This window comes from Nestor notabilis, unplaced genomic scaffold (genome assembly GCF_000696875.1).
Source record: "Nestor notabilis isolate BGI_N333 unplaced genomic scaffold, ASM69687v1 scaffold14706, whole genome shotgun sequence".
Taxonomy (NCBI): Eukaryota; Metazoa; Chordata; class Aves; order Psittaciformes; family Psittacidae; genus Nestor; species Nestor notabilis.
Genome location: NW_009934356.1, coordinates 1 through 13,779, shown reverse-complemented (window position 1 = coordinate 13,779; position 13,779 = coordinate 1). Strand labels below are relative to the sequence as shown.

General features: G+C 45.4%; 1 protein-coding gene across 1 annotated transcript in view; it reads right to left on the bottom strand.

Annotated features, from left to right (window-relative positions):
* Window positions 1-13,773, bottom strand: part of LOC104407903 (pappalysin-1-like) — a 36,532-nt gene extending 22,759 nt beyond the window's left edge. Inside the window, exon 1 of the mRNA XM_010017311.1 lies at window positions 13,556-13,773. The gene's annotated coding sequence lies outside the window, so the exon portion shown is untranslated. The remainder of the gene's footprint in view (window positions 1-13,555) is intronic.
* Window positions 13,774-13,779: the final 6 nt, after the last annotated feature.

Here is a 13,779-nt window from a genome sequence, read left to right as displayed (position 1 = left end):
TGCGAAACCAAACTCTCTTTCTTTCTCTGAAAGCATCTCATTTATCGCTGAAGGAAATCTCTGTTTTCTTCCTGAAACCACCAGCCAAAAAGAAACCTCTGCGCTTTACAACTGCCTGTTTTCTTGTCTGCCAACTAGTCTCTGTCTCTCCTTTCCTCACAGAACATCTTGTTGCAGTGCCCTTCCATAATGACTTTCACAATCAAACGTATGCCTCGTCAAGTTTGCCCTACCACGTGTTTGACAAGTGTCAGGCAAACCCCATAAAAGCCAGACTGGGAGTTCGTCAGTGCAGAGGACACCATGTGTTGAACACATTGACAGTTCCCAATAAATAACATCTCTGCTGAACAGCTGGGTGGATTGCTTGGGTTGGGAAGAATGTTGGCCACATTGCCTACTTACGTGCATCCTCCTCAATGATGCACAGAAGATCCTGTGCAAGGGGAGCGGAAACACATCACTTCCAGAAGATACCAAAGTATTTAAAAGAAAGAATGAATTATCCGAACACAAGTTTAGATCCTGACTCAAGGTTTATAGCCAATTTCAGACATACAGATGTGCAATAAAGCATTGAGTTTCTTGGTATAGGTGCAAGAGACATTCATCCTGAGGGAGGGGAAGAGAGAGATGGGTGATGGTAGAAAGAACTATCCTAATCTTGCTTACTTCTTCCCTCTCTCTCTTACTAAACATATAGCTCCCATTTCACTTAGTGCCTTCTTAAGTTACCAGAGCACAGAAACTTTTCACCAGAACAGTTTGGCCTTCTCAGTATGAGACAGAACATATGGTTGGGGTAGAAAGGCCCTTGCTTCTCTGCCTCTCCATCAGCACTTGAGGCAGAAGGAAGAGTTTGGTGCAGTGCTCAGCCTTCTACTGCTGCAAGAGGTCTTCCTCCATGAGTACAAGTGCTCGCAAGCCCACCTCTGCTGCTAAATCCCAACCCCACAGAAACCTTTGGAGAAGAAACACAGACCCCTCACGGTATCATTCTGCCTCTGTGAGATGCAGCTGCTGTTGCTTCCCTCTCTAGCCTGCTCCATAGAGCCTGCAGGTGTTTGGATACAGCTATTTCCCAATCAAACTGGCAGTATGCTGATGTTTAAAACAAAATAAACTAAACTCCTAGTATCACAGCATATAGCTGAAGCCCACCACTTCTTGAGCATGGCCTCTTGTGAGACACACTATGTAAACAGTCTGTTTGATTAAACCATCTCAAGCAAGAAGGCTTTGGGGAATTCCAGCCTTTCCCAGTGCAGAGCAGAAGATCCTCTGCTCTTCATTAATTCAGAGCTCTTCAAAGGGCGAGAGAAACGGTTGATAGTTAATCTTGGAATTCTTGGAGGAAGCTCACCAGTATAAATCAGGACCATTTCCACCACCCCCATCCCCCTCTTCTTTATTTAATCTGTTCACAGGCAAAGGAATTGTGCAACAACTGATAAACTTTGTTCATGCTGCACTACAAAATGCTCATTTCTGATTGTTTTCCCCCCTGTTGGGGTGGGAGGTAGAGAGACCACACTGGAATAGCCTTACAGATAAGACTTGACAGAAAATATTTGTTCAATAAGAGAAACTGCTCTTTCAACAAAAAGCAACAGATAACACTATTTTAAGCTGTCACATTTTAAGGTATGGCCATTTTGCCAGCACTGGAGACCTTTTGGAATACATCTAAAACTTCATGCCTCTTAGGACTAAAAAGTGGGACCACAACTTTCACATCTATTATATCTGCTAAAACTCTCTTATTCCCAGTTTCCAAAGACACTTCATATGGAAGAGGGGGAGTCCAGGATGGTGACATGAGCAATGCATCAGTACCACACCTCTGCACAAGTGAGGAGCCACAGCCCTGACCAGTGCTGCCCCCTGAGCTTTCCTTTATCTGGTAATTTCCCCACACATTTTGAGTAGCCAGAAAGGCTTTTTAGAAGATCCCATTGTCTCCTGGAAGGAAAAACCCCACATAATTCCCTCACCTCCTACCTGAGACCACCAAGGTGCAGTACTAAGGGTATAACCCAGGAGCATCAAAGGAAAATTGAGTTTTTCTTGCATTCCCCCTGTGCTGTAAAGGGTTTGGGGGACCTCTGGAATAAGTTAGACATTCTGTGTTTCCCAGCATCATCACCATGCCTATCCACCCTTTGCTCCAGAGCTCGTGGTGACTACACAAGTCCCACGTTACCAATTTCCTCAGGTCCTACTCTCTCCTACCTCCTTAAGCTGGTGGTTCTGCGAGAGTGATATGCAACCCCAGACTCATCACACTTGTGCTCAGGCTATAGCAGAACAATTATCCCTTAGGCTATTTTAGTCCTTTTACAGCCTTTGTGCAACTCATGAGCAACAGTTTTGCCAGGAGCCAGGATTTCAGGCTTTAAAAAAAGAGAAAAAGACCAAATCTGTAGATTTATCAAGAAGAATTTCTACAAGTTCATTGAAGCCAGCCTCCCGCTCAGGGTTCCTGAATACTGTCCACGCTGATCTTAAAGCATATTCACACTATAATGTTACTCCCTCTTTCTTCATGTTTTCCGTGACGAAGGGAAGAGAAAGACGCACAGCGAGACAGACAGGCAAACATCTCAGCAAAGAAACTCCTACAAGCAGATGCACAGTAGGAAACATCCAGCAACCCTGCTGGCTCCAACCCACAGCCTGGACCTGCGTGCATGGTTGATTTTCATTAACTAACTTTTCTTCCTGTGAACTTCTTCTGAGGGTGTTTGTTTATAAACAGAGGAGGGGAAGTTACTGCTGGAGATGGGACAGTATGGGAAGGGGCGAAGGAGTTTAGGGCCACAAGACTGAAGGGTAATGTTCAGAGGGTGTTTGTTGCTGGAAAACACAAAGGTCTTGCTGTACAATTGGTCTATGGCCTAATTTCACAGCCTGGAGGGATTATGATAGGTATATACAGAAAATGCTCCAAAAAGTAAAAACAACCCCACGTTGTACAGATGTTTCCCACTGCATCACCGTAACCATTACACACCCAAATGAAACCATCGACAGCGGTGACGGTGGTTGGAGGTTGTTCTCCATGACATCCACTTCTCAGCTTGTTCACTTTCCCCATTGCACACACTCTGTTTCTGCCCAAATTCTACATGTTCATTGGTCTGAAGCAGCCCCCCCCCCCGATTTCCTCTCCAAAGGAGTTACTCTAGGTTTATGTTGGTGTGTTTAACAGCAGTATCTGGCTTGTACTGCTCACCCTTCTTTCTGCCAAGTACATGTTTCAAAATCATGTGCGTAATGCATTTAGTTAACATTTGCTTTTTCTCCCAGCACTCCTTTTCTCCCTGAACATCTCCATTCATGAGCTACAGCACTGCAGGCTTCCAATTCTTGTCTAGTTCATGCTGAAAATAATTCCCATTAAATTATCACTGGTGAAGGGTGCTGTTTTGACCTCAGAGAGGCTGCTCTGTTTATCCACAGATAGATGCAATGTAAGACAGTAGTAATGCAAGCTCCAGATTTCAACCTTAGCACCTCAGACTTTACAAGCACAGATGCTGCTGAATTCAGAACAAAATCGTGCTGATTGTATGATGTGCAGCCTCCTTGTTGATGCTCCCAACAGCAACATGGGTCAGTTAGCCATGAGGGTGTGCACTAGATGAGGATCACTCCCCAGAACAGTATGAGGCACTAACACACTGCATGCAAAGCCCCTTCTGCAATCTCTCACTTGATCTGTATTTAACTATTATATAATGGTTTGTGTTGGAAGGGATCTTGAAGCTCACCCAGTTCCAACCCCCTGCCATGGGCAGGGACACCCTCCACTAGAGAAGGTTGCTCAACTATGAGTTGTTTTTGCCCTTCATTAATAAGCTGAGATATCCAGAGGCAGATTTTCAGCATTTCCTGGGAAGACAAGAAGTTACAACTTACGTATTTTACAAGCTGTTTCAGCAAGTCAATATATTAATCAATGCACAGATGTATAAAGAATATCAAAGTATTCTAATTTAAATAAGAGTCCTCTGAACTAAGGGGCTTTGCTGATATTTGCTTTTCTCTCCCATTATGGGCAGCATACGCTGTTCCATTTGAGAAATACAATAACTCATGCTGATTCAAACATCACCAGCATGTCTGGTTCAGAGATATTAATTCCAGACCATCTGATTTTCTGCCATCTCCACAGAGCTCATGTCACAAATGCCAACTGCCGTCCTCTCCCATCCCCTGTACTGCCAGCTCTGCCAGCAGTGTGACACCAGCTCAAAGACTTTATCATCACCATTAGCCCAGTACAGGCTTTACCCAGTGAAGAACCATCAACAGCTACAAGGAAACATCTTACAGGAATTAGGGTGTGCTGGCTTCACATGGAGAACAAGTTAGGCTATGGAAAAACTGCCATTGCCCCTGAAAAACCCAACAAAGGTTTAACAAAAGGCCAAGCCTGCTGGGCTCTCTTCCTAGCCCTGTCACCAACACACATCTTGGATGTATCAGAGTGTCCCTCTGTTCCTCAATTTCCCTGATTTTAAGGGCAATGTTCTCTCACGCCTGAGAAACCTACCACCACCATCAGGACAATGTTTTGAGGAAGTTATCAGCATGACAAAGCCACAGCAAAGATAAAGGAAAATAACAGCACTAGGATATACTAGTACAGGAGCAAAACCCCTACATTGAAAACTAAGTAATAGTGGTAACAGTGAAGGCCTTTCCTTTCCATTTCTTTTCTCTGTCTTAAATAAAACAAACAAAACAATGGTGATAAGATCTGTTTCCTTAATCCAATGGATGATCTTTGTGAATATGCTTCCAACACTAACAGCAGAGAACAGGCAAGGAAGAAAACGAGGGAGAAAAAGAGCCTGCAGCTGATGCTCGGTGTCAGGAACAGGGCTGCTGCTCTTCTCCCAATTCCATGACGACACAAGACTCCTGGGAATCAGATGAGAGAGGGGAAGATGGGTCAGAAGAGAGAAATCCATATGGGAAAGTAATTTAAAGCAAACAGAGAGACAATAAATTAGATAAGGAAAAGGAGGGAAAACACAGCAGAAAGGAGGAAGGAGAAGAGATAAAAAGAGTCAGAAGGAAGACTCAAGGAAAGCCTACCAGACCCCAGGAGGTGATCAGCAAAGAACAGAGTGGTTTTCTTCTCTAACACAGCAATTGTTTTGCTTTCGTGAGCTGGTATCATATCTCTTAGATGCTGCTTCACCAGGCCAGTTCCAGATGCTTCTCAGTTTCACTTCACCCTCACTCCCTGTTTGTGAGAACAACCACTCGTTCCTTGTTTGTGTACCACTAGGATGGATATTAAACAGAACAGTATCAATAATTCCTGGAAAATATGCATGAACATATGCCTGACTAAGGACACAAACACACAGCCTGCTTACCCTCTGTTCCCACAGCACTTCCAACACCGGCTGGCTGAAGCCACCGACCTGGTGGCCACTCTTGGTCTGCAAGCAGGGGTTAACCACCTTGCCTTGGTAAAAGATGAGAACTGCAGAGATCATGGGGTTACCCACAGCATGCGCTTGTTAAGGAGGAGGAAACCAGCAACTGTGAGGAGCTGGGAGAAGGGAAAGACGGGGGAATCAAGGACACCAGATAGTAGAGAAAGAACTGAGACTATGATGGTGATAAGAGAGGGTGGAGAGATTGGACAGGAAAGTTCCACACTTACATCACCCAGCAAAACAGAAACCCAGTCAGTGTGTTTTGAGTAAGTGCTCTTTTTGACACTGAAAAAATAGAAAATGAAAAAGAAAAAAAAAAAAAGAAGAAAAAGGTTGAAAGAGACAGAGGCCAGAGTGGGGTTTGGAGTATAGCAAAAGCAACCAAACCAAACATGTCCCCTTCCCCTGGCCAAATCCTCTGATGTTAAGGCTTTGCATTTTTATTTCTCTTGTATCCAAAGCAAGAAAGCACAGCAGAATAAAGGATGGTAAAGCAAGGACCATGGAAGGGTCCAGGCTGCAGAGGAGGGATGCAGAAGACCGAAATCGGAGCCTGAGCCAGAGTCAGCCAAGGTCAATGACATTTTGTCATGATCTTGAACAGGTTTAGGATCAAATCCATGCTGCCTGCAGAAATTTAACAACATTAATCCAGCCCCATTCTCACCAAGGGATAACCTAACTTATGTCTGTATTTGTTCACAGCTCTATGATACATACTGTGTTCTCACTTGGTGCTGACAACCTCATGGGTGCTGAACAGTGCTCAGCTAAGTGAATTGTTCTGGTCGTTATGCATGAGGACAGCAGAAAGCAAAATGCTGGGATAAGATCATAAATAGAAGATCATAACTATTATAGATACTTACTCCTGATATCTTTTTAATTCACCTTTTTGAGCTCTGCTTTGCTCATGTTCAGAGTAAAAGTACTTTGACTTCATGGATGGCTTTGGGGAGAGTAAACTTTATAATAGGCACTAACATCAAATCAAAGCAGTTTACAAGATCTGCCACTTGTGTCAGGATATGTGGGGAAATAAACAAGCTGCTCTTCCTTGATCAGTGGAGTTTAAATGCTCTATTGATCTGGGAAAAAATCAAAGGTGCTTTGGAAATTGTGAGTGTGTGTGCATGCATGCTCACACCAGAGAAAATGAAGAGAAAGGTAGGGATGAGCAGACATTAGCAGAACAACAATCAAGCACTTCTTCTCCACAGAAAGCTGAAATAGAACTAGGAGTCACACCCAGATGAACCTGGTCTAGTGGAAGGTGTCCCTGTCTGTGGCAGGGAGAGGAACTGGATGAGCTCTGAGCTCCCTTCCAACACAAACCAGTCTGTGATTCCATGAATCTATGTCAGCTACCTCAAGGGGGGGCAATGCCCATAGAGCAATGGAAGGATAAGGTCAGAAGGAAGGAAACCCTTAATTTTTAGAAGTCTCATTTTGGGGAAAATAAACATCAAAAAAGAACAGCCCGGGCAATTGTTCTGTGCCCAGAACATCACATGAAGCACATGCCCAGAACCTAAGAAGTAGAAAAGACACTTTGCATATTTCAAATAGAAAGTGTAATATATCCTGATCATGTAAAGATGGTATTAGAGGAAACATTTGGTAGTATTGACAGAGGAGTTTAAAGATGAAAAAGATGATATAAGACCTGCTGATGTAGTTGAGAGAAAACTGTGAAGGGTTTTGATCAAACACGACTTTTCTGATGCATTTTCAGAAGAACCTGGAATACAAGATTTGAAGAAGCAAAAACATAATAAAGTGAATGTGTTTGTTCTTACTGTGTCGGAATGTAGGAGCTGCCACCCAGGCAAAGAGCAGAGAAGGGTGGGAAATGTCTGATATAATATTTTTCTCAGCAAAAAGTGGAATTAATCCAAACAGACTATCTGTGGGAAATATTCTAACTTAGAATTTCAATACAAGTTTCATAATTGTCAAAACACCTGATTCTTTTTGCACTTTCTGAAAATAAGAAAGCTGATATCTTCTACCAGCAAATGTTTTTCTTTCCCATACTTAACAGTTTTGTAAGCCAACACTTCGGATTTGAGGTACTTAAGATGTTGTCAATCTGTCCTTCTCCCTTCCTGTCTTACATTATAGTGGTGACTTTTAGTCTTAGCTAAAGATCTTCGGTTTATAATAGAGCACTGGGAAATTTTCTATGGCCTGTGCTATATCAGAGCCTACAAAGTGGATATTCTGTGAATGTTTGGACTAATTACCTGCTGTTATATCCCTGACACTGCAGGGGACTGAATTTGGCAACCCAGGTGGTCCCTTCTCTGCTTCTGCTCCTATAATTTCTATCAAGGAAAGGAAAAGAGAAGCTGGAAAAAAAAAAAACCAAAAAAACCAGCTAAAATTGGAAGCAAAACTATTACACAGGAACATTTCAGCTGACCCCAGCCATGAGGGTTTATTTTTGTTTTTTTCAATATGTCTTTTTGTAAAAAGCGACTATATTTTGGCTCCTTTTTCTGGCTCAGACCAGCATAAGCAATGAAAATCCAAGGTGCTCGGTTACTCCCAGGGTCTTGAGAGCCTCTGAATCCCATTGGTCCTAGTGTACTTTTGCATTAAAGCTGCTCAGGCAGACACTGTGGCTGCACCTTTCTTGTATGTCCTGGTGGAGCCAGGCCCAGGCTCCAAAGAAGGCATTTCTCCACCCAAAATCCCTGCTCCACCGACTGGTGTGCTCCAGTGACCCAGGCGTGCTTGGCAACTCTTCACTATTCAACATACCTGGCCAAGGACCTCTCCCACCCATGGCAAAGGTTAATGAATACATTAAGCCAATGGAGCAGTATCAGCAAACTCCTGGGTCCTGTTCTTCATGAGAAAGGTGAGTGGCACCTACCTGGGGCAGGAGGGTCTGGGGCAGGATTCCCTCCCAGCCGCTGCAGTGCTCTCTAGGATTTGGGATTTAAACACAGCCCCATGTGGCTGGGGCTGTGGCTGATGGTTGGAATCTCTGCCTCTGCTCAACATGACCACAGCCTCAGGATCCCCTTGGACACCTACAGCACTCCAGGTGGGAGGTAATGTGGAGACCCAGACAGCAGCTTCAACCTGATGTGTTAACTTTCAGCCACCTGCGTCACTGACCAGGTCTGTCTCTCTGCGAAGGTGTAGCGTGCAAAGGCTCTCCAAGGGCTGCTTCTTGTCCTCACTGCTGCAGCTCTGCTCTGTGCTTCTCCAGACATCTCCATGAATCCCTTAGGAGAGCCCTGCTCCCGCTCTCTCTCCAAACACCATCCCCTCAGCTTGCTTTATGCCTCGGAGGAGTTTTTCTAACTGAAACAGGCTAGCTTGAAATAAATCAGGCCCAAATGAAGCTTGGAGAGGTGAGCTCAGCCTGGGACACATCACATCTCTCTGTCTACAGAAGACAGCCATACATCATTGAGGAATCTGAATGTACACACACATCTGAATGTTCACACACAGAGTGATATTCCCCTCTTTCATTACCATTTTATTAATTAGAGCAGCCTGTATGTAAGTGCTTTAAGAAAACAAAACCAAACAAACACAACTTTCTTCTAACTGTGGTGTTCTGCCTCTAATGTATCAGAAGAATGAGACTGGTTAAAATCGGATATCTTATGGAAAGAAAAATTCTCTTTCTTTTCCAGTTTCTGACTCTTGTCCTGGCTTCTGCAGCCTGAAGGAAATGTGCTGTTTCAAATGCAAATATTCAGTAAATGACAAACTATGCCACATTTTTATCGTGGCCTATTAGTCAAGCCTTATACAGATCTACAGTCCTGAAGTGGGTACTCATTTGACCCCGTCTACAGGGAAGCCAAAACCACAGCGCTACCTGCAGCCTTCAGCCATGGTGTGTTGGAGACTTGTCACCCTGAAGGAACATCTGGGCAGGTGTCCAAGTTCCCGTCGCTTTGGTCCAACCACTGCACTCATCATGCCCATCACCCTGCTAATGCCAGCACTAATTACATGACAGAACTACAAGCTTTACATTGACTTACTTATTAGTCCTTCATTCTAACACTTCACTATAGATCAAACCACAGAAATTCAGGCTATAAAAAAACCCCAGGCTGCTGGAGATGAGATTTGATGCATTGTTTATCTACCTGTTATTTTAATGCCAGTGAAACTCAGAGTAAACTCTCTACTGAAAACAACCTCAAGTTCTCAACAGACCCGCTACAAGGATCAGCTCTGGGGACAGGACCCAGCTCACTGATTCTCCTGAAGTGTATTAAATCAATATCAGACTCCCAAACTTCAAAAGGGAACCAAATTAACCCCCAAAAGCAAACATATATTCTTAAACCCTGTGGAGGGAACAGACCTATGCAGTCTTAATTACATATCCTTGTAACTGCCCAGTTATTAGACCTGGCACAGATGTTTCTCAGACCCTGACATGCTTTCAGTGAGCTCCACTGTGCTTATTTTGGCCTTTTTTTCCCTCTGGATTCTGCTGCAGTTTTACGTTCATCAAGGACTGAAGTTGGGAAAACACAGGCACTCCCTTACATATGAAACTTTATTAATTTGGGATCATCATCTCTGTTGGCAGGCACAGGCATAGAGAGACAGAGGAGAATGAAAATGAGAAGGGGAAAAAAAACCCAACCAAAACACAAACAGCTTTCACTCTTGAGGGCAGACACGCCTTCTTACTCCAGATCATTCATCCCGCTCCTCAGCTCCCAGCCAGTAAAGAGTCAACATCTCCTTCCTATGAAAACATGAGCTCTCCCGCCCCTGAGCCATATAGCAGCAAACACACTGACAGAGACTCGGGAGGATCCTGTTTCTTAGGATGGAGTTGCATTTCCCCAGTAGAACTGAAATCTCTCTGATTACAACAGAAGCAAGGTCAACGGTGCTTTGAAGCCTCTTATTTTGCACGGCGTGTGTGTTACCTAACTGAGTAACAGTCCAGCCCTTAACTCCTTCCTCCACAACCAGAGGCGCATTCAAAGGCTCTGCAGAGGGGAAAACGCGCAAACTCGCATGATTAATACCATGTGCACATGTGTGTGTTTACAAGAGGGATGTACTGTGCTGGGTGGTAGGTACGCAGATCCAAGGAGTGTTTGTCCAAGAACTATGTGGCCCGGGGAGGGAGGAGAATAGACACGGAGCCGGGAGAGCAGCACTGGCAGAGCACAGCGCAGACACGAACACACTGCCGAGCTTTTGCATAACGTGGATCAATGGGTCAGACTTCCAGTTTCCCAACAGCTTTCCTTGACAAATGCCAGAACAGATAGCAGTGAAGTCAACCAGGGCAGCAATAACATCACTGCCAACCGGCGTGAAAATTGGCAGAGCCTGGCACCGAGGGCTGCCTATCATCAGAGATGGGGCATGGCCCGGCATGATGACGAACCCACTTAACAGCGCTGTAAAATTAGCCATTTATGAAAACAAATTGAATACTGCAGCAGAGGGTGACGTAAGGAGAGTTGGCTCCAGACAGAAACTCCTGTAGCCTGGATTAGAAGAAGAGCTCCGTTATATCAGGGCTCAGGCGTAGAAGCTGATAACAAGTTGGGTCCCACAGGAAATTTTGAACAGACACAACAGGCTTTCCCCTATAGCACGCGTGGCCCCTATACGACTTGCAATGGCAGCAAGGAGGGGTGGAATGGGAGCAGTTGACACAGGCAGAAGGTTGGGGGCAGAAAGTAGATGAAGATACAAGGAGGACTCTGGAAAAGGGGTGTCTTAAAGTCAGTTCTGCCCTCTCCCTCAGGTCTGCAGAGTCATAGTTCCTCACTCTGCAACTGGGATGGAAACCAGGGAGAAACTCAGTTCTGGCACTGGCAGCAAATTTGACCCAGTCCCTGCCCACTGTCAAACACCCAGAAGGACTCTTACTTCCAGTGGGGTCCTATAGATGCAACTTCAACAGCAGAACCAGGCTCTGGAGCCTGTCACATCCCAAAACAGTGAAAATGAGAAAGCCAAGAGTTTTGGCAGCCAGAACCCTTGATTTCCTCATTGAGGGAAGCGTAATCTCTCCCTAAGCTTGCTGCAGGTCTGGGAGGCTGTGGTGTGCGGAGGATACTCCGAGTGAGTTCCTCTTGGACCTCTTCCAGGTGTTTACACACAGAGCCAAACCTGGCTCCTCTTCAAGAGTGCCTGCGAGGGGGGCAGGGGCAGCTTGGAAATCAAATAGAATCCCAAAGTCCTCCCAGGCTGAGCTGCAGGCTCCGCCGTGCAAAACTGGGGCATTTCTTTTCATTTTTCACAGTGGAATGTTATTTCCATGCATAAAATGGGTCAAGTGTTTTATACAGGCAACAACCCAACCTCCCCCATCCAATTAAAGTATTTTACTACAAATGATCTTTGTGTGTGTGTGTGTGTGTGTTTGTCTACACTCCCTATTGTATGAATTAAGAGATACTGGCACTGAGGACAGCCATGGGGTCTTAGGTGTTGGATTAAACACATTAAGAATTACACTGACTGTCTCTTGCCACTGATGAGATCCAAGTAAACCCAAGTTCTGCCTTTCCTAACTCGAAAGGGAAGCACCTGGAGCCCTGGGGCTTAAGACTGGGAAGCAGAAGAGTAGAGTATGAGAAAGTCAGGGGAAATAAAGCAAATGATAAGATATTTCACCTATGAAATCACTCATCTGCCTGTCCTACTGAAGGCAAGAGGGACCAGCCCATGCCCGGCACCCCCTGCCCACCCTGGCAGCCCCAGACATCCTGTGTCCCCCTCCTCACAGCAAGCCAGCAGCTGGGATTGGGGAAAGCGAAGGGAATGCGCTGCTGAGTTCATCTCAGTTTGTGTTCTCCTTAGGACAAAGCAACTTTCCAGTGAGAGGACAGTTGCGTGGGACAAGGACAAGGCGATGGGGTGGCAGGAGGAGGGTGGCATGGGACAGGGACGGGGCAGCCAGTACCACGGCACAAGCATCCTCTGCCTTCTGGTAGGAAGTGACTCCAGTTAAAGGGAAAAGGGAAATCCTCCCTGTCTCTTTAAGGCATCCTAGGACATGGAAACTTTGTACTCTCAGGGAATCTCCTTGCCAAAAGAACTGTAAAACATGTCTTCCTCCCCCCCTCCCTTTCTGACTTTTTTTTCTAAGGGCATTTCCATTTTCTATGACTTCCTTCACTGCAAAGATGGATGTGGCAACGTTTATAAGGGTTGGTAACCCCCCCAAAAGTATCCGATTTCAGGACAACTAAAGTGGGGAGAGGGCAGGAGCAGGGGAAAGGACCCAACTTCATGATGGGCTCATAAAATTTAAACAAGAAAAGTGCAATATTCCTCATGATTGCTCAGCTCAGGCAGCCCAGGCTGGTAGCTGCTTTGAGTACTAAATGATTTTATAGGGCTATTTCACCTTACAATCATTTGTGTTACACTTGCCATTTCTAAGGAGAGACAAAAACACTCCACACATCCTCTCGCTGCAGTGCTGGTCCCAGCCCTCACTGGGTGTCCAGGGATTGGGAACTTTATAAACTCATTTGATTCATTGTAGATTTCACAATAGCCAAAAGTTCCTCTACAGCTTTCTGGAAACCACACAGTAACATTGCATCTGAAAGGGCAACAGGGAAGCACACTAAAAAGCTAATAAAACTAAGGAAATCATATAGGGACCTTAGATATGCATTTCTCTGCAGCCACACACTAGACACGCAAATTTCTTTCCATACAGACAACACAAGCTACTTTCAAACGCTCTATTTTAGTTTTCCAAAGTGAAAATCAGGTAAAAACCCACCGTAAGAGCGCTCTCACCCATCCGCGTCTTATTCCACACACACAGAATAAAGGAACTACCCAGGATACTGCCATTTCCCTATGCAAAAGTTTACATAACTTTTCCTGCCAGCACAGACTTCCAGACACTTTGCAGAGCACCGGTGTTCCACCAAAGACACAGATACCCAACGCAGCCGAGCGTGTCCGCACAGGCATTCCCATCCCTCTGTGTGTGTCCGAGGCACATCCAAACGCACACAACACACTGCACACACACACGCACGCCTACAGCTGGCTGCTCCGGTTCCCCAAACCTACAAGGGATGCTGCAGCCACAGGCACGACCAACTCCCTACCTGCAATGACAGCCGGAGATCTCTGTCCTCCTTCGGCTTTCAGCCACACTTGCAAAGTGAAGGCATCTCGGGGCAGCTCAATATCTGCTTTCAACCGCAGCTGATCACCTTGTCCACTGAAATAGAGCGCCCTGCTCGGGGTGAGGGACTCCTCGGCGTCCTTCACCTCCCGCTGTTGCCTCCTGCGGGGACCATGCCCGGGCTCCAGCCCGGCCGGGGAGCGC